The 23,944-nt window shown below is 46.8% G+C and overlaps 1 long non-coding RNA gene across 1 annotated transcript in view; it reads right to left on the bottom strand.

Annotated features, from left to right (window-relative positions):
• Positions 1–832: 832 nt before the first annotated feature.
• LOC141056734 (uncharacterized) overlaps positions 833–23,944 on the bottom strand; it is an 88,083-nt gene continuing 64,971 nt past the window's right edge. Inside the window, exon 4 of the long non-coding RNA XR_012221915.1 lies at positions 833–1,462. This is a non-coding gene — a long non-coding RNA (uncharacterized lncRNA). The remainder of the gene's footprint in view (positions 1,463–23,944) is intronic.

Here is a 23,944-nt window from a genome sequence, read left to right as displayed (position 1 = left end):
CTGCATTTTTCCTGCGGATTTCTTCCATTTTTCCTGCAGTTTTTGTGCGGTTTTCCACTGCGGTTTTCCCCCTGCGGATTTGGTGACAGGGGAGATGGAAAACCGCACAAAAGAAGTAACATGCTGCGGATTTTGTACCGCAGGAAAAACACGCGGAAAAATCTGCAGCGTCTGCACAGCGTTTTTTTTTTTCATTGATTTTAAGGCTACTGTACATCACAATGCAGAAATGCAACGTTTCTGTGCGGTAAAATCCGCTGCGGATCTGCTGCAAATCTGCATCGTGTGCACACAGCCTTATTAATACTTTATTGGCTACCTTAAAGTGAACATATCACTAGTTATATTTTGCCCAAACCACAGGAATGTGTTAATCTAAAATGCTGTGGTGTTTCAGAGATTCTTTGCCTGTCTTGTTGAGGGTGTATTTTGAAGCAGGCGCTCCGGATTCATTAAGAGGTGAGTGCCGCTACGTTCGCCTCGCCGCAAATCTTACTCCAGTCTCTGCTGGAGTAAGATTTGTGCAGTAGCTAACGGCACTGCACATCATGAATTGGACTGGTGGGGTTCGTCATGCCAGACCCGCCCCCATTCGGCCCAAGCACCGCCCACTTTGTAAGAGCTGGGGCGAGAATGGTGTACACATGAGAAAAGTTGTTTTTTTGGGCAACCTCGGGTTTGCGCAATAAAATGCGACTCTTTAAAGCTTTTGTTTACCAGAACTCTTGGAAAAAAGTTCTAATGAGTTGCCCTCAATGTGTGAATTTAGCACAACTGAGCTTCATATAACAATCTCTAATTTCTATGATAGTAAATTACTGGAGGAAAGTGATCAGAGAAAATCATAAACTTTACTCTAAGAAAACAAATATCCAGGTAAAATATGGTAAGCTGGTTCTTCCATATATTATATTCCACTTTTTATATGTAAGCATGGCTAGTGTTACATGAGTAATTCATATATCGTCACTTTGGTATTTCTGATAGTATAACAAAACGTCCAATCTTTGACATTCTTTTCTTAATCTTTTGAGGAAAGGCAGGCATCAATATATCTGTATCTGATACATTGACTGAAATAAGTGGTGGAATGTTTACTCCATTGCCTGTGGTGTCAATTACCTTGGGTCCAATAAAAAAGAAGCTGGGTCCAAATGGGGTTTTCACTTTCCAGTACGAGTTACTGGTGTTCCAGAACACAGTATAACTTTCAATACCAGAACTAAAAACCCAGTATTGAAAGCCACAGTCTTCCCTTTGCAGCCCCCAGTGTTTGGGGGGTGAATCCGAAGTATATGCGTGGGAAATCCTCTCCCATATCATCTTCATTGGCCAACAGGCCTCTCTAAATTCTGGCATTATTCTCAAATGCAACTCCTCATTGATTAGTGGCATTGTTTCTTCTTTCCTCAGGGTCTTCTGAAGTAAAGAACCAAAGAAGATTGTTATAGTGGAGATAAATCTGAAAAGAAGACAAAATTCATAATTAAAACATTTCCAATTTATGGGGAATCATCCATTGCACATCCATGCTATTTCAAACTTTCTTTCAATCAAATATGTAGCCAATCAAATTCATGGAAAACCACATTATACGTCAGTTAGAGGCCTCTCACACAATCAAATCAGATCTCATGCTTTCCACTGAGGAAGGGCAACACAACAAAACACATGTCTGCATATTAGGATTCTGGTTTGGCTTTTATCCTAAGTCATGTGGCAAGGCTCAGTAAAGGGTCAATATTTACTTTTAGGAGTGCTACTTCCAATAGGTGGCACTAGAGTTCAAATCCTCTTCTCTGAAGAGAAAATTTGCACCCTTAAAATGCCAGACAGACCAGTCAGCGGTCTGAGACAGATCCCACAGTGATCTCAGGTGTAAGTAAGGTTTCTCCTTGTGGAGAGTGACATACCAGCTCTGGCTTGTCAAGGTAAGGAGGCTTTTTCGCTGTGCAATGCTCCTCTGGGAAATTTTATATGCAAATTGCCTCTTCAGAGAGAAAGAGGACTTTTACTCTACAGCGCCACCTATTGGTAGTAGCGATCCTACAAGTCACAATCAACCCTTTAACGAGTCTTGTAATATGACTTAGGATAAAAGCCAAATCAGAATCTCAATTTGCAGACACGGTGTTTCGGGCTATTGGCCCTCGTCAGTGCAAAGTATGAGATCTGATTTGGCTAGGTGAGAGGCTCTGGACTGAGGTCTAAGGGGTAAGGTTTCTCCTTGTGGAGAGTGACATACCAGCTCTGGCTTGTCAAGGTAAGGAGGCTTATTCGCCGTGCAATGCTCCTCTGGGAAATTTTAACCTTACCCCTTAGACCTGAGTCCAGAGCCTATCACCTTGTCAAATCAGATCTCATACTTTGCACTGACGAGGGCCAATAGCCCGAAACACCGTGTTTGCAAATTGAGATTCTGATTTGGCTTTTATCCTAAGTCATATTACAAGACTCGTTAAAGGGTTGATTGTGACTTGTAGGATCGCTACTACCAATAGGTGGCGCTGTAGAGTAAAAGTCCTCTTTCTCGCTGAAGAGGCAATTTGCACAGTGATCTCAGACACATGTAATCTCCATAATGATCTCAGACCCTAGAGTGCAAATCACTAATAGCAGGTAATATCTGATTAAATAGTATTTACTGAGGGAGTTTTTCATAATGCACTTTAACCCACTAATTTCAAAATTAAAAATTAAAGAAAATCGCAGATGACTACATACTAAGTATATTATTTGGTAGTGGAATAGGTCCCAACCATCTCGGTTTCAGTGGGACTGTCCCGCCACACCAGAGCTTCTATAGTCACCTTTCTTTCCGCCAACAACTTAATCGCTTCCTAGCTACACCTCCTTAGGGAGGAGGGAGGGTGGCAGGGCTGCTCTCTGCATAAATTAAATTGTATTATTTACTTCTCCATCCTGTTATCAGGTTTCCCCAGGACTAAGGGTCCCGTTACATTTAGCAATGCAGCAGCGATCCCGACAATGAGACGACCTGGTCAGGATCGCTGGTGCATCGCTAAATGGTCGCTAGTGAGCTGCCAAACAGGCAGATTTCACCAGTGATGCAGCAACGATCCAGCGATGCTTGGCGGTCGCTCCTCCCTGGCACACAGCAGCGATGATGACGACTTCCGCCTGCGTCCATGCGTCGCTAGTCGGCGCCAGCAGGACAGCAAAGAGGAGAAAATGGCCCAGGACGTTCAAGTGCAATCAGCGATATCCAGCAGGGGGGCCGGTCGCAGGTACGTGTCACATGTAGCGAGATCACTAGCGATATCGCTGTTGCGTCACAAAATCGGTGACGCTTTAGCGATCTCACTATGTGTAAAAGGCCTTTAACACTCAGGTCTCCATTTTCACAGGCTGTTGCTCCAGCTAGGAGCCACAGCCCACAATGATGTAGATAGTAGAATTTGGTAATCTTGATGTCTATTGCAGGCAATGAACCCTAAGAACAATAAGTAGTTTATACATGTCCATAGAAAAACATTGTGTATTACATTGTATTTCTATGGTTCTTGTATACTGAGGTGAAGAAAAATATTTTTGCTGATCCTATAAAAGTAGTAAAAATAATAAGCAATTAAAAAAATGCATTTTTTTCTATGAGTCTCCCCACGTCCTTAACATTATAGGTAGAAGCTTAAGCTACAGAGCCATAAGCTCTGATTATGTAATGGGGAGACATCTGTATAAAGTATCAGTAAGTGGTATGTAGCTAAAACATAACTGTTAATGTTATTGAATAAAAAAATGTTAGCAATGTATACAATTAAACAAGTGTCCCTCTGAACGTAAAGTGCAAAGACAGTAGATAAAAAAGCAAAAAAAGGCAAATTCGTATAAGAGATATCTCACAGAGCTAGAATATGATGTTTCACAGCCAGAGGCATACAGTAACATACTGTGGAAACAATTAATGACCAACAACAATGATCTTGTCTCTGGGATAATAAAGTCCAGTAGGGTATATATTCTATTAATGACCATAAAGCAAATAGAAGCAATCTCACCCATATATGAAATAAGGAATTGGTCACCCCAACCCGTCGTAGTCAGTTAGTGATCCTATTGGATACCTCTATATTCTTGGCTCTTCAATATCTGAGGTTCGCCACTCCCCACACACTTCCTCCTTGCCAGATTCATCAGTAGTCTTTTCAAACTGGTAGGTTATAATAACATCATGCCTGCACCAAATTGTCACAGGTTGTGCTGATCCGACCATTTGTGTAGTGGTACACCATTAACAATGTGTCTTAAATCATAAATACCGCGTTTGACCTCGCGGTCATCTCACTTCTGGAATGTCATATCCAGTTGGTGGAACGCATAGTCTCGGCGGAACGTCACGCCTGCTTAGTGAGACACACAGACTCGGAGGCGACACATATCTGTCACTTCCAACTGACTGGTGCATGCAGTTCACCGTGCCTTCATTCTGGTGAGGTAAACAGAAGGGGTGGGTAACGTGGTCTGGCTTTAACACTCCATACCACCCATATTACACCCCTTAGGACAGAGCCTTTAGATGAGTGTCCTTTTGATCACTTCACCCATCTGGCAAACCACATACAGTATATCGAAGGTCATGGCCTGCCAAATATCTTTAGCCATTCTCGATATCCAAAGCCTATTAAAAGTAGTGACAGGGAAATAGTTGAAGTATAGTAAATCCAAGGTAATAATGATGCACAAGTGATCCTGATCATTGCACATTCACCACAACCAGAATTAAGACAAACGACAGGTTACCAGAATTGGGATTAGAGGGAATGGGGTTTGGAGTAGCATATGGGGTTGGGAGGGAGACACGGGGACAGGGGATAGGGGCAAGAGTATAAAGGGATAGTGTGCCTATGAAATACCCTAATAATTGGCTAATTTAGTCTGGCACCTATCTCATAGCAGAGGTTGACACCCTAGAAACCTGAACAAATGTCGCCCCCACTCGTCGTCAGCTGTTTTATTGTTCGTGTCCCTATAATGCCCTTCCTCTAGAGAAAACATTTGAATGACATTTGTTCATTCAAACCGTGAGGTGTAGTGGTTTGCAGATGATATATCGATCTGGCTTTCTTCTGCAATATTTTTTTATCCCAGTCTCCTCTTTATAGAATCATGATATGATCAATCCCCATACAGCTCATGGCCGCTGCCTGGCCCTGGCCTCTGATGCATGACATTCACATGTCTGGCTCCAGGTGTATCTCTTCTATTATGTCCTGCATGTGCTCCCCCACCCTCCTTCTAAACTCTGTTTTGGTCTTTCCAATATATTCTATCCCACACTGACAGGTTATTGTTATTATTATTATTATTATTATTATGCATTTATATAGCACCATTTATTCCATGGCGCTTTACATGTGAAAAGGGGAAATATAGACAAGTATAATAAACATTTGTAAGACAAGAGACACACAAGTACATAAGGAGAGGGGACCCTGCCCACGAGGGCTCACAGTCTACAGGGATGGGTGAGGATACAGTAGAAGAGGGTAGAGCAGGTCAGGCAGTGGTTCAGTAGTCCGAGGATCATTGCAGGCTGTAGGCTTGTCAGAACAGGTGGGTCTTCAGGTTCTTCTTGAAGGTTTCTGTTGATGGTGAGAGTCTGATGTATTGCGTCAGAGAGTTCCAGAGTATGGGGGAAGCACGGGAGAAGTCTTGTATGCGGTTGTGGGAAGTGTCATGATCTCAGTGCGGGTTTGACTCGCACACGTGGGGTTAATGTCTGGAACCAGTGCTGATGACTGGCATTTCTGGGGTTAAAGGTTGTGATCCCGGTGCAGGCTTACCTGCACACCTGGGGCTATGATTGTGGCCTCTCCCTGGTTCTGGGAGAGGCTTCTTATAGCCTCAGGATGTTCCCATCCCTGTCAGTTATACTCTTGCCCTTGGCATAGTGTGGTGACCCCTGAGTGTGTTTTTGCTGTGTTCTGGTTGCTTGATAATCTGTGTATGACTCGGTCTGTTCTCTGGATATTGCTTTGGATTCTGCTTGGTACCTTCTATGTCTGTTTGGTTTTTGACTGCTGCTTGGCCCTGACTATCCACTCTGTCTCATCTTTGGTACGTTATGGCTATCTCTGTGTATGAACCCCGTTTTGCCTGACTCTGAGTAATTCTGTATAGTGTCTTTCCATCTCACTAAGCAGGATGCTAAGCCCCTCCCCCTTGCAGTCACATGACCGTAGGTCCCGTGTCTGCTTGCTAAACTTCAGCATCCACAGGTCCTGTGCATCGGTACTTTCTGGCTGTACCTGACCCCGGTACCCCAACAGTGCGGGTGAGTCCCTGCTCAGCGGAGGCTGCACGCCGGCGCTGACAGGATCCTGACACTCAGGACACGCTCACTGGCTCAGTGAGCAAGTACAGTGCGGTGTTCCTGACAGGAATTAGAGATAAGGGGAGAGTAGAGAAGGAAATCTTGAGATGATCGAAGATTGTGTGCGGGTAGGTACCTGGAGACCATGTCACAGATGTATGGAGGAGACAGGTTGTGGATGGCTTTGTATGTCATGGTTAGGGTTTTGAATTGGAGCCTCTGGGCAATAGGAAGCCAGTGAAAGGCCTGGCATAGGGGGGAGGCTGGAGAATAGCAGGGAGACAGGTGGATTAGTCGGGCAGCAGAGTGTAGGATGGACTGGAGTGGTGCCAGAGTGCTAGAGGGGAGGCCAGAGAGTAGGAGGTTGCAGTAGTCGAGGCGGGCGATAAGAGCATGCACTAGTGTTTTTGTGGTTTCGTGGTTGAGGAATGAGCGGAACCGGGAAATATTTTTGAGTTTGAGGAGGCAGGAGGAGGCGAGGGCTTGGATATGTGGTTTGAAAGAGAGCGCAGAGTCGAGGATCATCCCAAGGCACCAAGCGTGCGGGACTGGGGAAAGCGAGCAGCCATTGACATTGATGGATAGGTCTGGTGGAGGGGTAGAGTGAGATGGGGGAAAGATGATGAATTCTGATTAGGGGATAGGATATTGGAGTAGATTTTTAGGTCCGTGTTCAATAATGATAGCCTAAAATTGACGGTTCGATCAGGGCTTTTCCATGGTTTGAGGAGGGGTATAATTGTTGCCTGAATCATCTTTTGATATCTTCCCGGTTTGCTTCCCAGGTTGCTTTCTATATGACAACTTTAGATTGGCAAAAATAAAATTAAAAAAGCAATGGCGTTCTCCAGAAGCGGATAAGGAAAGTTTCCCATCACGTTACTTTTGAAGCTCTTACTCTGAGTGATAGAATTATATGCTACTGAACCTCTTCATTTGTAGCATTTCTTTGCAGTAGATTGTAACCAATTGTTGCCAGTTTGTGATGTGTAGTGGCTGTGCACTAATCTGTCCTTCTGGGATCTGCCTCTCTTGTATGCAATTTGTGGGATACAGTTCACCAAACTTTCTATATCCTCATCCATCTGTAAGATAGGCCAATGTCTCTGCAGTATATGCCTAACTTTTTCAGGTTTGTTCGAAAAGGTGATAATGAATCTGCACGTGTTACTTGCAACAGTGGGCTTGAAGGTTGGGTTCAATAGACTTGGCCGATCCTTAGATCGTGTGTCATAATATGCTTTAGATATGACTTTTTTAGGCGAGCCCCTCTGTAAAAACCTGTCATTTAAGTTAAATGCCGCCTGATGTTCAAAGTTGATGTCATCCGAGCAATTTCTACGGATCCTCATGAACTGACCCTTTGGGATCCCTCTTTTAGTGGAGTGGAGTGGGATGATTGCTTTTGCACCTGAGCAATGAATTTGGAGCCATTGCCCTTCTGTGTGTTTGGGTGCTAAGTTGCCCATTGTTTTTCCTCTGGATCAAAATGTCCAAAAATGGCAACTTCTCCGGTTGTTTCAAAGGTGAAATGTCAATTCAAGTTGTTCTGATTTAATCTACTAACAAATTCTCTGAATTATTCCGAATAACCAATCTAGATGTCTAGAACGTCATCTATGTAGTGAATCCATAAAGAGATAGGCTCACTCCCCAAAATTGGTATATCACCAAAAACCTTGGTTTCCTCCAATCAGCCCAGGAATGAATTTGTGTACAATATCATAGTGTAACGCTCGTGCCCTGATTGGTTGGCGCGAGCGTGGGGTGTGTGGCCCCGCCGGACCACAAACCAGACTACCCTGGAAGGGGCGTAACTAAGCAGCTACCTTGATGTTCACTGGAGCCTCTGATGGTAAGGTCAGGCTTGTGCGGCAGGTAGCTACCAGGTGCCACTCCAGGGTGGTGTCTGGCAGTGTCTGCTGATCCCACTGAGGGACCGGATACTGCAAGCAGATGCGGACTAGTACAAATGGACACGATGGGTAGCGGGCACGGCTTGTGACACTAGCATGCAGGCGGGCACAACCTGAGGCACTGGCAGGCAGGCGGGCATGGCTGAGGCACTGGCAGGCAGGCACGCCTGAAGCAGAAGGGACAGGTTCTGACTCGGTAGTGACACGACAGAGACACGGACTGGGATGAGCAGTATATATAAACAGGTAGGGGGCTGTTCACACTGGAGTTGCAGGAACTGGTTCGGGAAGGAAGGAACATAGACAGCTATGAATGGTATGAGGAAACAGGTAGAGAGCTGTTCACACAGAAGATGCAGGAACTAGTTCAGGAACCAGTACAGACAGGTAGGATAAGAATCCACAGGATACGGAATGGAAACGGAGCAGAACTGCAAGGAACGGAGCAGGGTAGTACTGTGGCGCCCCTGAGGATTCAGCTGCCACAGAGGTACTGCACCTCCGCCTGAGGTGTGGTACCCCACCATCCAGGTAGGTTGGAGGCTCCTGACCACGCTCCAACACTTGCATCCCACACAACACAGTAGTTCAGCAAAGCCACATTGCGGATCCCTGCTTGGAGTGCAGCAGAGCACCTTTGGTGGCTCCCTGCTTGGAACACGAAACGTGCTGGGAGGCAGGTGGAGTTAGAATACATAAAAGAGCGGGAAGTTTTAGGAGTTCAGTCAGTTCATAGTCAGAGAGTGAGGAGAGAAGATGCCTGGGAGAAACCGTCTACTGCCCCTTCACCCCCAGTGATTACTAAAACAGTGTTTGTGCCTACCCCCATGTGCCAAGCTGGATCAACACCAGTCCTGCAGCCAAGAGTACAGAAAGCTACAAATTTGACTCCGATGGAAGAGGATTATCTGTGGACTGCCAACGCATTTTTCTCCCCTGGAAGCAGTTCCAGTAACCAGTTTCCAGAAATCCCAGAAGGAGACTACCACTAGCAATCTCAAGCAAAAATAACTCTCGTTACCCAGGAGGGTATTTGCACCGTTGTGCCTTTTGTTTTCTATTTGTGATCATCATGGTTTAGTTTTGTTTTTCCAGTGTTGCCCAGTTATATTGGCAGCTTTCACATTGAACTGCAGAGATCATGAACGCTGAATGGTCCAGAACTGTTATTGTACATAGTCTGCACCTCTTTAGGTGCTCTCTCTTGGTTTTACATAGGACTCTCTTCCTGAAAGAAGAATTACCTCATCATAAGGACATTTCCAGACAAGTTGGCCGCACCCGTGTCTATTCTTTGCACTTATTGATAATGGTTAATATATTTTTGAAACAGAAAGCTAGAAAATGATAATGTTTAATGACAGATTTTATAGGGTACAATTGAGAAAAGAATACAGTGAATGTTTTATGAATGTAGAAGTATAGTAGATGGTATACTAAAAAAAAAATTTTGAAATACAATTGCCTTGAATGTGAATAAAGAATTTAAGTTACAGGTGATGAACCAGACACCAGCGGTTGTCATAGAAGAAAGTAGAAGAATGTGTAAAGTAACAGAAAAGAGATGTGTTGCTAGAAAATGTAAATTGATGTTGGGCATTGAGTTTGCTTCCATAGCACTTTAAATTAGGTAACATAACTTAAAATTTAGATAGTTAGTTCACTTGTTTGTAACGTTCAAGAAACCGTGCCTCCCACATTGGGAAGTTTAGTATAAGAAATGTTTATTCAGCATTAGAAAACTTTTGTATGTTCCTGTATTGTTAATTCTGTTTAGCTTGCAGCCCACGGACGTGCTGTGTTTAATGGGGGGGAGTGTGACGCCCCTAAGGATTCAGTTGCCACAGAGGTACTGCACCTCCGCCTGAGGTGTGGTAACCCACCATCCAGGTAGGTTGGAGGCTCCTGACCACGCTCCAACACTTGCATCCCACACAACACAGTAGTTCAGCAAAGCCACATTGCTGCTCCCTGCTTGGAGTGTAGCAGAGCACCTTTGGTGGCTCCCTGCTTGGAACACGAAACATGCTGGGTTGCGGGTGGAGTTAGAATACATAAAAGAACGGGAAGGTTTAGGAGTTCAGTCAGTTCAGAGTCGGGGAGTGAGGAGAGAAGATCCCTGGGAGAGGGATGTAGGAAGGAGGTGCTGCAGCAGATCTCAGTGACCTGGGTCTGCTGGCACAGGAAAGGAAGGAAGAAGGAGAAAGACTCTGAACATAAACCTGATCTTCCATAAGAAGGAGAGACTAGTACAGAACGTAGGAGTAAAAGGGAACAGAGGACGTGGGTTAGGAGAGAACCCTGCCTAGAAGTTCTAAGCGCAAGGCCAGGGCCCGGTCCCCGAGGTTGTATGGATACTAATGGTCCTGCAGCAGACACCGGTGGAATAGTGAGCTGTAAATGCACTACTCCCATCTATGATTGAGGGCAAAACAGCAACTTGGATAGTGAGCTGGGACTTAGGAGTGAGGAGTGTCACGGGGGCTTAGTTCAACTAAGGCTGAAATACCCGGGGCCCCTGTGGTGTCCCTTTTACTAGGGGAAACCCTGTCTGACCCTCAACCCAGGGTTTTTGCTGAAGGTGCAAATGCCTGAGCCTCCGACCTTTCCTTATCTCCTGCTCAGCCCTGCACTTAACCCTCCACCCTCCACCCAGTGAGGAGTCACACCACCAAAGCTCCCACACAAATAATGACAGACAGGGAGAACTTAAACTGCACTGCGCCGCACACACACAGGAATAAACAGTAATGTGAACAGGGCACAACTAAACACAAATATGGGAAGGAGAAAGGATAACGACGGATCATACGACATCAGATATGAATCTCTCTCTCTTGAACACCTCCACTCCAGACCGGAACCACTTGGTATGAAACACAAGCTATAATCGGCGACGCCCATATGCCAGTATGACTATTTAAAGACCGTGGGCGTGAATAACCTTCCAACCTGGTCTCCAGCAGGATTAACCCCCGAGAGCCTGAAGATCAAACCGGCGCCACTGAGGCTATAGTGGCTGGAGGTGGAACTACCTCTGCCTGCCGGATGCTGTGGTGTGAACAGCGTCCGACATGACAGTACCCCGTCTTCTACGAGGGACCCCAGGGCCCTCAAGACTCATAGGACCCGGCTTGTCCGGATGACGACGGTGAAAAGAACTGACCAGCCGATCCGCATGTATGTCTGAGGCTGGAACCCAAGACCTCTCCTCTGGACCATACCCCCGCCAGTGCACCAAATACTGAAGAGTACGGCGTACTACTCGAGAGTCCACTACCTTGGCGACCTCGAACTCTAACTCGCCATCCACCATGACTGGAGGTGGCATCGGCGTCGTGTCCACCAAGCCTACCACCTTTTTCAATAAAGGTGAAAAACGTTATGTATTCTGTACACCGCAGGAAGTTCCAACCGATAAGCCACTGGGTTAATGATGGCAGAAATCCTAAAAGGCCCAATAAACCTTGGACCCAGTTTTAAAGATGGGATTTTGAGTTTTATGTTCTTCGTAGCTAACCACACCCATTCACCCACACACAGGTCCGGACCTGGCACGCGTCTACTGTCAGCCACCCGTTTGTACCTGGCACTCATGCTCAACAAACGCTGTTTCACCCGCCTCCAGACTGATGACAATTGGGCTCCTAGCTGATCCTCCTCCGGGACACCCCCGGAGTCACCCTGACGTAAGGTACAAAACTGAGGATGTTGACCGTACACACAAAAGAATGGAGACTCTCCTGATGACTCTTGGTGGTGATTATTTAATGCGAATTCGGCCAGAGGAAGGAAAGTAGACCACTCCTCCTGGTTGTCGGACACAAAGCATCGTAAATACTGTTCTAGATTTTGGTTCATGCGCTCAGTTTGTCCATTAGACTGTGGATGAAACGCCGATGAATGTGACAATTTGATCCCCAACCTTGAGCAAAAAGCTTTCCAAAACCTCGCCACAAATTGCGTACCCCTATCAGATACTATGTCAGACGGTACTCCGTGGAGTCTGACCACCTCCTTCACAAATACCTGAGCCAACGTCTTAGCATTGGGCAAAGAGGACAACGCCACAAAATGCGCCATCTTTGAAAAACGGTCAACCACCACCAGGATGACCGTGTTCCCTGCCGAGGCTGGCAAGTCAGTGATAAAATCCATGGAGATTTCTGTCCATGGCCTATTGGGTACCCCCAGAGGCTGTAGCGTGCCAGCAGGACGGGTTCGGGGTGACTTAGCCCTAGCGCACGTGATGCAAGCTGCCACGTACGAGACCACGTCCTGCCGGATTTTGGGCCACCAGAAACGACGCGATACCAGCTCTAAGGTGCCCTTCACCCCTGGGTGACCAGCCAGTACCGAATCGTGGTGTTCCTTCAACACCTTAGGCCGAAGATGCAGGGGTACAAATGATTTGTTGGCGGGAAGTCCTGGTGGTACCTCCTCTTGGGCCTCGGCAATCTCCGCCTCTACCTCAGTCGTGAGAGCCGAGACCACTACCCCTTTCTGGAGGATGGGTACCGGCTCTTCCCGAGGTTCTCGCCCCGGGACGGTACGTCACAAGAAAATTGAAATGAGTAAAAAACAATGCCCAGCGAGCCTGCCTAGGAGACAGACGCTTGGCCGACTCCAGGTAGAGCAGATTCTTATGGTCGGTGATAACTGTGACCTGGTGAGCCGCCCCCTCCAAGAAGTGTCGCCATTCCTCAAAAGCCAGTTTGATGGCCAACAACTCCCTGTTGCCGATATCATAATTCCGTTCGGCCGGCGACAGCTTCTTGGAGAAGTAGGCGCATGGATGCATCTCGCTCAAGGACGAGCCTTGAGACAGTACTGCCCCCACTCCCACCTCCGACGCATCAACCTCTACCACAAAAGGTTTAGACACGTCTGGTTGCACCAGAATGGGGGCTGAAGCAAAACTATTCTTCAGACGCTCAAATGCACGTATAGCCACCTCAGGCCAGTTCGCCAGATCGGCACCCTTTTTTGTCATGTCCGTGAGCGGTTTGGCGACAGTCGAAAAGTGTTTTATAAATTTCCTATAATAATTCGCAAACCCAAGGAACCGCTGGAGTGCTTTCAGACTCTCCGGCCTCTCCCATTGCAACACCGCTTGCACCTTAGCGGTGTCCATTTTAAAACCGGCTGCGGACACAATATATCCCAAAAAGGGCAACTCCTGGACAAAAAATAAACATTTTTCCAGCTTAGCATAGAGCTGGTTCTCCCGGAGCAACTGTAACACCTGCCTAACATGCTCCAAATGAGTGTCCCGATCGCTAGAATAAATGAGGATATCATCCAGGTATACAATCACAAATCTCCCCAGGACATGAGCAAATACATCATTAATAAAATGTTGGAAAACGGCAGGCGCGGTGGTCAACCCAAATGGCATAACCAGACTCTCAAAATGACCCTCAGGAGTGTTAAAAGCCGTCTTCCACTCATCCCCCTGACGGACCCTTATGAGGTTATACGCCCCCCTGAGGTCCAGCTTGGAAAACCATTTCGCCCCCGCTACCTGGTTGAACAAATCCGGGATCAACGGCATTGGGTAGGGATCACGGATAGTAATCTGGTTTAACTCTCGGAAATCCAGACACGGGCGTAACCCCCCATCTTTCTTCTTAATGAAGAAAAACCCCGCGGCTACAGGCGAGGACGAAGGCCGGATGTGACCTTTGCTCAGACTCTCCGCGATGTAGTCTTTCAGAGCTTGTCTCTCAGGACCAGAAATATTAAACATCCTGGCCTTAGGTAATTTGGCCCCGGGTTTTAACCTAATAGCACAGTCATAGGCTCTATGTGGAGGCAGTTCTGAGCAACCCTTCTCAGAGAAAACATCCGCGAAATCCTGCAAAGCCTCCGGCAGGCTGGGCGTCACGGTGGACACACATGTGGCCAAGCAATTGTCTTGGCAGAAACCACTCCATTGTACTATGTCCTGAGTTTTCCAATCAATTACCGGGTTGTGCCTGGACAGCCATGGAAAACCCAGGACCATTTGAGCTGGGAGATTACGGAGGACCCTACATGTAACCGACTCAGAATGTAGGACCCCAATGTGGAGTTTCACCTCTGCCACAAACTCAGTAATCTCCCCTTGAGGGAGGGGAACAGCATTAATGGTCACCACCTGTATGGGGTGAGGGAGTTTTTCGATCTTAAACCCGGCAGTGCGTGCAAACTCCTCATCTATGAGATTGGTGGCGGAACCGCTATCCACAAACACTGATATAGGTAGCTCTCTGCCGGCGATAATAACCTTGGCAGGGAGCATACATTGAGATACCATCATGGAGGATATGCATACGCTCAGTTGGGTCTCCTCCATACCCTCTGAGCTTAACAGTTTTCCGCCGGTGTGACCCTCTTAGGTAGTACCGGGCAAACGTTAACATAATGACCTCCTTTACCACAGTAGAAACATGCTCCGGGCTTCCGGAATCCCGGAGCGCGAGGCTGAACCTGTGCCACGCCAGCAATCTGCATAGGTTCAGGGGACTCATCTACTTCAACCACACCTGCACCTCTGTTTTCCCCCAGAGGTAGCGTCTCCTGTGCCCCCTGGCGAAAACGGCGATCAATACGTATCACCAAACTCATGGCAGACTCCAATGATGCCGGAGTCTCATACATCAGGAGGGCTTGTTTCACCCTCCCTGATACCCCATGAATAAACTGGCTCCGCAGTGCTGGGTCATTCCACTGTGTGTCTACAGCCCAGCGGCGAAATTCCGAACAATAGTCTTCTGCCAAGCGCTCCCCCTGGCGGAGGGCGCGGATTTTAGATTCCGCTAGAGCCAGTCGGTCAGGGTCATCGTAAATGAGCCCGAGGGCAGAAAAAACATTATCGACTGAATGAAATGTAGCAGAGTCAGCTGGTAAGGAAAATGCCCATGCTTGGGGGTCACCACTCAGTAATGACAACACCAGCCCTACTCGCTGGGCCTCATTACCTGAGGAGATTGGCCGCATGCGGAAGTATAATTTGCAGGCCTCCCGAAATACGACAAATTTGCTGCGATCGCCTGAAAATCGTTCTGGCAGAGGAAACTTCGGCTCTGCACCGATACCTGCAGATGCCGTTTGCACCTTTGCTACTACCAGGCCCTGCTGCTGAACTGCCCCTTTCAACTCGGAGACCTGTATGGACAGCGCCGCCAACTGGCGGGTTATGGAATCTAATGGATCCATGGACTCCTGAAAAAATGTGGGCCGATTATAATGTCACGGGGGCTTAGTTCAACTAAGGCTGAAATACCCGGGGCCCTTGTGGTGTCCCTTTTACTAGGGGAAACCCTGTCTGACCCTCAACCCAGGGTTTTTGCTGAAGGTGCAAATGCCTGAGCCTCCGACCTTTCCTTATCTCCTGCTCAGCCCTGCACTTAACCCTCCACCCTCCACCCAGTGAGGAGTCACACCACCAAAGCTCCCACACAAATAATGACAGACAGGGAGAACTTAAACTGCACTGCGCCGCACACACACAGGAATAAACAGTAATGTGAACAGGGCACAACTAAACACAAATATGGGAAGGAGAAAGGATAACGACGGATCATACGACACCAGATATGAATCTCTCTCTCTTGAACACCTCCACTCCAGACCGGAACCACTTGGTATGAAACACAAGCTATAATCGGCGACGCCCATATGCCAGTATGACTATTTAAAGACCGTGGGCGTGACTAACCTTCCAACCTGGTCTCCAGCAGGATTAACCCCCGAGAGCCTGAAGATCAAACCGGCGCCACTGAGGCTATAGTGGCTGGAGGTGGAACTACCTCTGCCTGCCGGATGCTGTGGTGTGAACAGCGTCCGACATGACAAGGAGTCCCCGAAGCAGGCTACAGCTGTCTGCCGTACAAGTATAGTTCTTGGGAGCATCTGTCAGGAGGAACTCCAGTGTAACTCAGTACTAGGAGTACTTCACACCAAAGGCGCTATAAGAGGAGATGTTCAGAAAGGCACATGTTGGCAGAGTGAGCATTCCATCTGACCTGGAGGTTGACTGAGTCCCTGACCCGGAGGACAAAGCACGGAGGTAGGCACCTGTGTGTGCTACAGACTGTGAGTTAAGCTTTGGAGCTACATGCCCTGGTGTCCTCCAATTATTCTTGCGCTAACACACCCTGTACCACTACATCGGGGTACCACCTTCTACACAGCCTGTGCCTCTCCTCTACCCCTACATCTACATTGCCCTGGGACTACAGCTCCACCTGTGGGGAGCTTCACCATCTTGGCTGCAACACACCACCAGTCCCAGAGGATCTGCATGCAGTGTCGGCTTAACATCTCACTTGCTGAACACCACAGGTGGCATCACGAACTATTCATTCAATCAACCAGAGGCATATCTAGGCTTTCTGGAACCCGGGGCAAGAATTCAGTTCGGCGCCCCCCTCCCCAAGTACATATGCGACTTGCACACTTAGTCATGTATCCACGAGCTGCTCTCCCTAATGCTTTCAATGTTCAGAAAAAAACTGAGAGAAGCAGGAAGAGAAGCTCATTGTCACAGGACCATAACTATGAAAATCGCATATGAGTGAAGTGTCCATGTGATGAGTACTGGAACCTGCAGAGCTGAGTCCTGACATTGCAGCTTCTGAATTCTCATAACGAATGCACTGCACACTTTTAGGATTCTCCCTTGCCGATGTACAATCATGTCAGCACAAGTATGTGATTTGCATACTTCTGGCCACACTGCAAATAGACGTGCCCGGCCTCGCTCTGTTCATTTTCATTGAGTGAGGCCACACATGTCTAGTCAGCATGTGACCGCATGTATGTAAATTACCGGCACAAGAGAATCCTAACAGCGTTCAGTGAGCACTGTGAGAATTCAGAAGTCTGCAGTCACATAGAATGACTGCAGACTCAGCACAAACCTGGACAACCCCTTTAATGTTCCTAACATAAATAAAAACTTGAGAATTAGTCAGTGTCACAAATAACATTTACATTCAGGTACCTTATAGATGATGTCGTCTCTGCAGTCGTTCTCCTTTTCTTCTTCTTGTCCAGACCCCATGATGAGTTTTCTCATCACCAGCCGTCTCTGCAGACTTCCATCTTCTCTGGTCTTCTGCAGCAAATCTCCACACGATCCCCTTAAAGATAGAAGTGCCATTATAATGCCTCTAAATACAAATATCTGCAATATACTGTCGCCTCACACTATTCCCCTCCTTCCTCATACTGTCTCTAACATCCCCTCTGTTCAACATGCTGTCTCCTCATATATTTACCCCCTCACTCTCTATACTGTCTGCTCACACATACCCCCGACTCCCCATACTGTGTCTGCACACATCCCATCACCCTCACTCCCCAAACTGTGTCCACTTACATTAACCTGTTCCCTCCCCATATTGTCTGCACCCATCATACTGTGTCAGCACCAATCCCCATACTGTTTCCTCATAAATACTCTTCATTTTGTGTCCTCAAATCCCCCACACACATTAAGTACCGCCCCATCCCCACTTCAAATCCCCCCCACACACATTAAATAACCCCCCATCCACACTCCAAATCCCTCACACATTAAATAACCCCCATCACCACTCCAAATCCCCCCACACATTAAATAACCCCCATCCCCACTCCAAATACCCCCACACATTAACCCCATCCCCACTCATTAACCCCCATCACCACTGATTAACCCCCACACACATTAACCCCCATCCCCACTCATTAACTCCCCCACACATTAACCCCCATCCCCATTCATTAACCCACCTACACATTAACCCTTATCCCCAATCATTAACCCCCATCCCCACTCATTAACGCCACCACACATTAACCCCCCACACATTAACCCTTATCCCCACTCATTAACCCATTAATCCCCCACTCATTAACCCCCATCCCCACTCATTAACGCCCCGACACATTAACCCCATCCCCATTCACTAACCCCCACACATTAACCCTTATTCCCACTCATTAACGCCCCCACACATTAACCCCCATCCCCACACATTAACCCCCATGCTCTCTACAAATCCCCCCCACATTAACCCCCATCCCCTCTGCAAATCCCCCATCTCCACTCATTAACTCCCCCTCATCTCCCATCTTCGGTGGTTCTTCAGCTCCACAGTGGAGCACACTTACCACCAGGGTTCTCTCTGGGCGCCGGGGAGTGACGTCAGCAGTGTGATCACATGACCTGATCAGGCTGCTAACGTCGCTCTGACCCGGCGGTCAGAGCATCAATGGTACTGGCGTCTGTATAGACGCCAGTACAATTGTTCCCTGGGAGCCGGCACGCGCTCTTTCTCTGCGCCGGCTGTCAGCTTGACAGCTGACACAGAGAACCGCCGACTCCCAGGTCGGGGGGACGGCAGAACGCAGCCACCAGGGAGGACACTGCGGACCGCTGCATTAGGCGGCCAGACTGCACCCCCCTGCTGGCTGCGCCCGGGGCAAATGCCCCGGCTGCGCCCCACTAGATATGCCGTGGCAATCAACTACATTCCACCATTTCCATCTCCCCCATTACTTGGGCGCCCAGGGCCACGGACCGGGTCACCGCTGCTGTGACACATCCCGCTGACACCGGCCCGGTACCGAGTACCCCACAGCCCTGGGAGGGTGACCCAGAACCGCAAAGAGTGGAGCAGGATAGAACTGCAAGGCTGCGGAGAGGAGCTGCAGTTTGCAGCAAGATGTTCTGCAACAGCAGGTGCCACAGAGAAGGAGAGCAGAGCGGTGCATCAGTGGAAAAATAAAAAGTTATATCTCAAAATAAAGCAATGCAAAAATAATATTTTTTTCTTTAACTAAGTTTTTGAGTAAAAGCGCCAAAACAAAAAAAAACTATAAATGGGGTATCTCTGTGATCGTACATTACCCCCTGTCTTACGCACCCTCTTCTTCAAATCTGCAAGAATTATCTAGAAGAAATGTGGCACAGATAGTCTAATTGGATCCCCACAATCTCTCTTTGAGGTCGATTCCTCTCCAGACGACTTCGGGAGCATAGGAGCAGAAGAGAGAACCTGTTTAATGAGAAAAATTGAAAATACCTTCTCCTGGTCCAGGGTCGGACTGGGGTGTGTGGGGCCCATCAGGGGAATGGACTCTAGGGGCCCACCATACAGTTATATAGAAATGTCTGTCAGTCATCATCTCCATTATAATCGGCTGCGAAACACAGGCAGCTCCTGCACATCTACTGTGCGCCCCCTAACTGGGATGTATAATTATGGTAGTTTACATTAATGGGGTTCTTTGGTTATAACAAGTTATCACTGATCTATGGGCTCCACAGGATAGGTGATTGCTTAGATCCGACCATTAGAAACTACATCGATTGGAATAATGAGGAAGTTTTATCATTGATAGGACATTTATCCCCATTTTAAAATGGAGCGGCAGGTGGGATATCTAACCGCAGCTCCATTCATTCTCTTTGGGGCTTCTAGAAAAAAAACAAGTGCAGCCACTGAGGGAATGAATAGATCAGTGGTCAAGTTGGACATGCCATTCCAGTCTAATAGGGATAAAAAGTTCCACATTTTGCTGAATGGGTCCAAGTAGTCAGACTCCCACCAATCAATACATCAATACGTTATTATCACTTATCCTGTGGATAGGTGATTACTTTTTTTCACAGGAAAACCCCTGTAAGTGCATCTCTGTCGCTGTGTACCAAGTATCTAATCTCTAATGGAAATAAAGAATATTTTCCTAATTAATATCAGAGAGAACAAATGATGCCATACACAACACAATCCCCTATACCAAGACTAATACTACCACATACAGGGAAGAAATACCACCACAACATGACCAGACCAAATAGTGAGTGAATAATACTACATACAAGGGACAAATACCACCACACCATGGCCAGACCACATATTACCACCACATAGTGACCGAATAATCTGACATCCAGCATATAGGGACCAAATAATACAACATACAAAGAGAAATACTGCCACATTGTGACCAGACCACAAAATACCACCACACAGTGACCAAATACTACAATACCAATCAGGAATACAAACCACAATACTAACAACACTGTTATTACCACCAGTGACATTATACACAGGAGCTCTGTATATAGTGTCAGTGCACAGGTACTACAGTGATCACAGGTGACATACACAAGAGCTCTGTATATGATGTCACTCAGTATACAGGTAATACAGTGATCACCAGTGACATTATACACAGGAGTTCTGTATATAGTGTCAGTGTACAGATAATACAGTGATCACTGATGACATTGTACACAGGAGCTCTGTATATAGTGTAAGTGTACAGGTAATAGTGATCACCAGTGACATTATACAGAGGTGCTCTGTGTATAGTGTCAGTGTAGTGTCAGTCTACAGATAATACAGTGATCAGTAGTGACATTATACACAGGAGCTTTGTATATAGTGTCAGTGTACAGGTAATACAGTGATCACTAGTGATATTATACACAGGAGCTCTGTATATAGTGTAAGTGTACAGGTAATACAGTGATCACCAGTGACATTATGCACAGGAACTCTGTACACAGTATATTGTGTATAGTGTGCGTGGACATGTAATACACTGACTCACTAGTGACATTTATAGTTGACGTCCTTCATCTTCGCTTTTCTTCTTCAACCAGCCCAGACCGCCATCACTTCTTCCAGCCAGGACTCGTCTCTGCAAAAAATTACAGTCATCAATAGTTGATCGCTTCCAGAGTACTTTCCCCACTTTTTCCCTGCTTCTACACTACGTTAGATGAAGAAAAAAACAACGTAGTGCCGCCCAGTACAGTAACAGGACCCTCATTTTGCTCCCTCCATGGAAAACAGTTTTCCTAAAAAGTAAATTATATTACAGTAGTAATAATTGGACCCTAAAGAAATTGTTTCCCACTTATCACCATAAACTAAAACAGCATGTTCCTCATTCTGGCCCTTAAACAGTAATTTAGTCCTTCATCCTGGCCCCCTTTATTTAATCATCTCGCCCAGCCTGGCCCCCTTTATTTTATGATATGCCCCAGCCTGGCCCCCTTTATTTTATAATATGCCCCAGCCTGGTCCACTATGTCCATTACCCAGTCTGACCCCCAGATATCCATCCTGCCCCACCAGCTATACATATTGTCCCTCATATGTACCTTATCCTGCCCTCATATATCTTTCCTGGACCCCCATGTATCCTTTCTGGTCCCTTGTCCTGGCTTCCCCATATGTCCATCCTGGCCCCCCATATAGATGCATCCTGGCCCCCCATATACATGCTTCCTGTTCTCTTGTTCTGCCCCCATATATGTAACCTGTCCCAGATCTATATCCATCCTGGCCCCTCCCCATATATATCCTTCCTGGCCCCTCCCCATATATATCCATCCTGGCCCCCCCATATATGCATCCTGGATCCCCCATATATGCATCCTGGCCTGCCATATATATAGGTGACAGCAGAAAAGTGAATGCAGTTCTGGGTGTAACTGGAGTACAATACATTAGGTAAGATCTGAACAGTGACTGCAGATCTGGCTGTAACAGGAGTATAATACATTAGGTAAGAGCAGAACGGTGACTGCAGCTCTGGGAGTAACTGGAGTACGATACATTAGATAACAGCAGAACAGTGACAGCAGCTCTGGGTGTAACTGGAGTACAATACATTAGGTAACAGCAGAACAGTGACTGCAGCTCTGGGTGTAACTTGAGTACAATACATTTGGTAAGATCTGAACAGTGACTGCACCTCTGGGTGTAACTGGAGTTTAATACATTAGGTAACAGCAGAACAGTGACTGCAGCTCTGGGTGTAACTGGAGTTTAATACATTAGGTAACAGCAGAACAGTGACAGCAGCTCCGGGTGTAACAGGAGTATAATACACTAGATGGTGGCCCGATTCTATTGCATCGGGTATTCTAGAGTCTCTGTTAAAATAAAAAATAGTTATATACTCACCTTCTGACGGTCCCCGGACTCTGTCCTGCCTCTCACCACACTCCCGGCATCTTCCGGTCCCAGTAATGCTTAGTGAGAAGGGCCGGAGATAACGACGTCACACTCACATGAGAGTGACGTCATCAGCAGTATTTCGCGCTAAGCATTACTGGGACCGGAAGATGCCGGGAGCGTGGTGAGAGGAGGCACAGAGTCCGGGGGCCGTCGGGAGGTGAGTATATCACTATTTTTTATTTTAACAGAGACTCTAGAATACCCGATGCGATAGAATCGGGCCACCATCTAGTACAATATATAAGTGATACTGCTGTGCATAATCACTGTATAATCTATAATGTATGTACAGCAGTCTATATATATTATATAGAAAATACTGAGACCCCCTGGATTGTTTAACGAAGGAGGGTCATGGTGGCACAGACCTCAGTTTTATAAGGCTGGGTGATTTGTGTTTTCAAGGTATTATGCTTGGTTCCAGGTTATATGGAGTTAAGTTGCATGCTTGCACGGTAACAGGGGCGGCAACCAATGGTGGTGAATTCTGCTGCCCCAGGATCCAGCTGATTGGAGAGTTAAAAAAGTGCGGGAAGAATGGGTTTATAAATAGCTCTGTCAGACGGGTCAACTGGTTGTCTGACAGGAATCAAAGAAGAAACGTCTGGGGCGAGCAGTGGCTTAGGAATTATCTGTCTGCTCCCTATGCTACACAAGATACTGTATCTGGTGAGGAGGATTCTGCCATGGAACAAGTTTTGTGTGTATGCTGTTCTTATCCTGTCAGAGATGCAGACCAGAGTGTATATTATGAGAAGTAAGAGGAAGACCAAGGTTTTACTCACCCCTTCCTGGAGTCCGAAGGCAGGCCAGCCGCTTATTACAGTTGTGGCCAAAAGTATTAACACCCCTGCAATTTTGTCAGATAATACTCAGTTTCTTCCTGAAAATGAATGCAAACACAAATTCTTTGGTATTATTATCTTCATTTAATTTGTCTTAAATGAAAAAACACAAAAGAGAATGAAGCAAAAAGCAAAACATTGATCATTTCACACAAAACTCCAAAAATGGGCCAGACAAAAGTATTCGCACCCTCACCTAATACTTGGTTGCACAACCTTTAGCCAAAATAATTGCGACCAACCGCTTCCGGTAACCATCAATGAGTTTCTTACAATGCTCTGCTGGAATTTTAGACCATTCTTGTTTGGCAAACTGCTCCAGGTCCCTGATATTAGAAGGGTGCCTTCTCCAAACTGCCATTTTTAGATCTCTCCACAGGTGTTCTATGGGATTCAGGTCTGGACTCATTGCTGGCCACCTTAGAAGTCTCCAGTGCTTTCTCTCAAACCATTTTCTAGTGCTTTTTGAAGTGTGTTTTGGGTCATTGTCCTGCTGGAAGACCCATGACCTCTGAGGGAGACCCAGCTTTCTCACACTGGGCCTTACATTATGCTGCAAAATTTGTTGGTAATCTTCAGACTTCATAATGCCATGCACACGGTCAAGCAGTCCAGTGCCAGAGGCAGCAAAGCAACCCCAAAACATCAGGGAACCTCTGCCATGTTTGACTGTAGGGACCGTGTTTTTTTCTTTGAATGCCTCTTTTTTCTCCTGTAAACTCTATGTTGATGCCTTTGCCTAAAAAGCTCTACTTTTGTCTCAGCTGACCAGAGAACATTCTCCCAAAATGTTTTAGGCTTTTTCAGGTAAGTTTTGGCCAACTCCAGCCTGGC

Source organism: Dendrobates tinctorius, unplaced genomic scaffold, assembly GCF_039654945.1.
Source record: "Dendrobates tinctorius isolate UK_male_01 unplaced genomic scaffold, ASM3965494v1 ptg000199l, whole genome shotgun sequence".
NCBI classification, from domain to species: domain Eukaryota; kingdom Metazoa; phylum Chordata; class Amphibia; order Anura; family Dendrobatidae; genus Dendrobates; species Dendrobates tinctorius.
The sequence above is the reverse complement of the archived record's forward strand: the minus strand, read 5'-3'. Positions and strand labels throughout refer to the sequence as shown.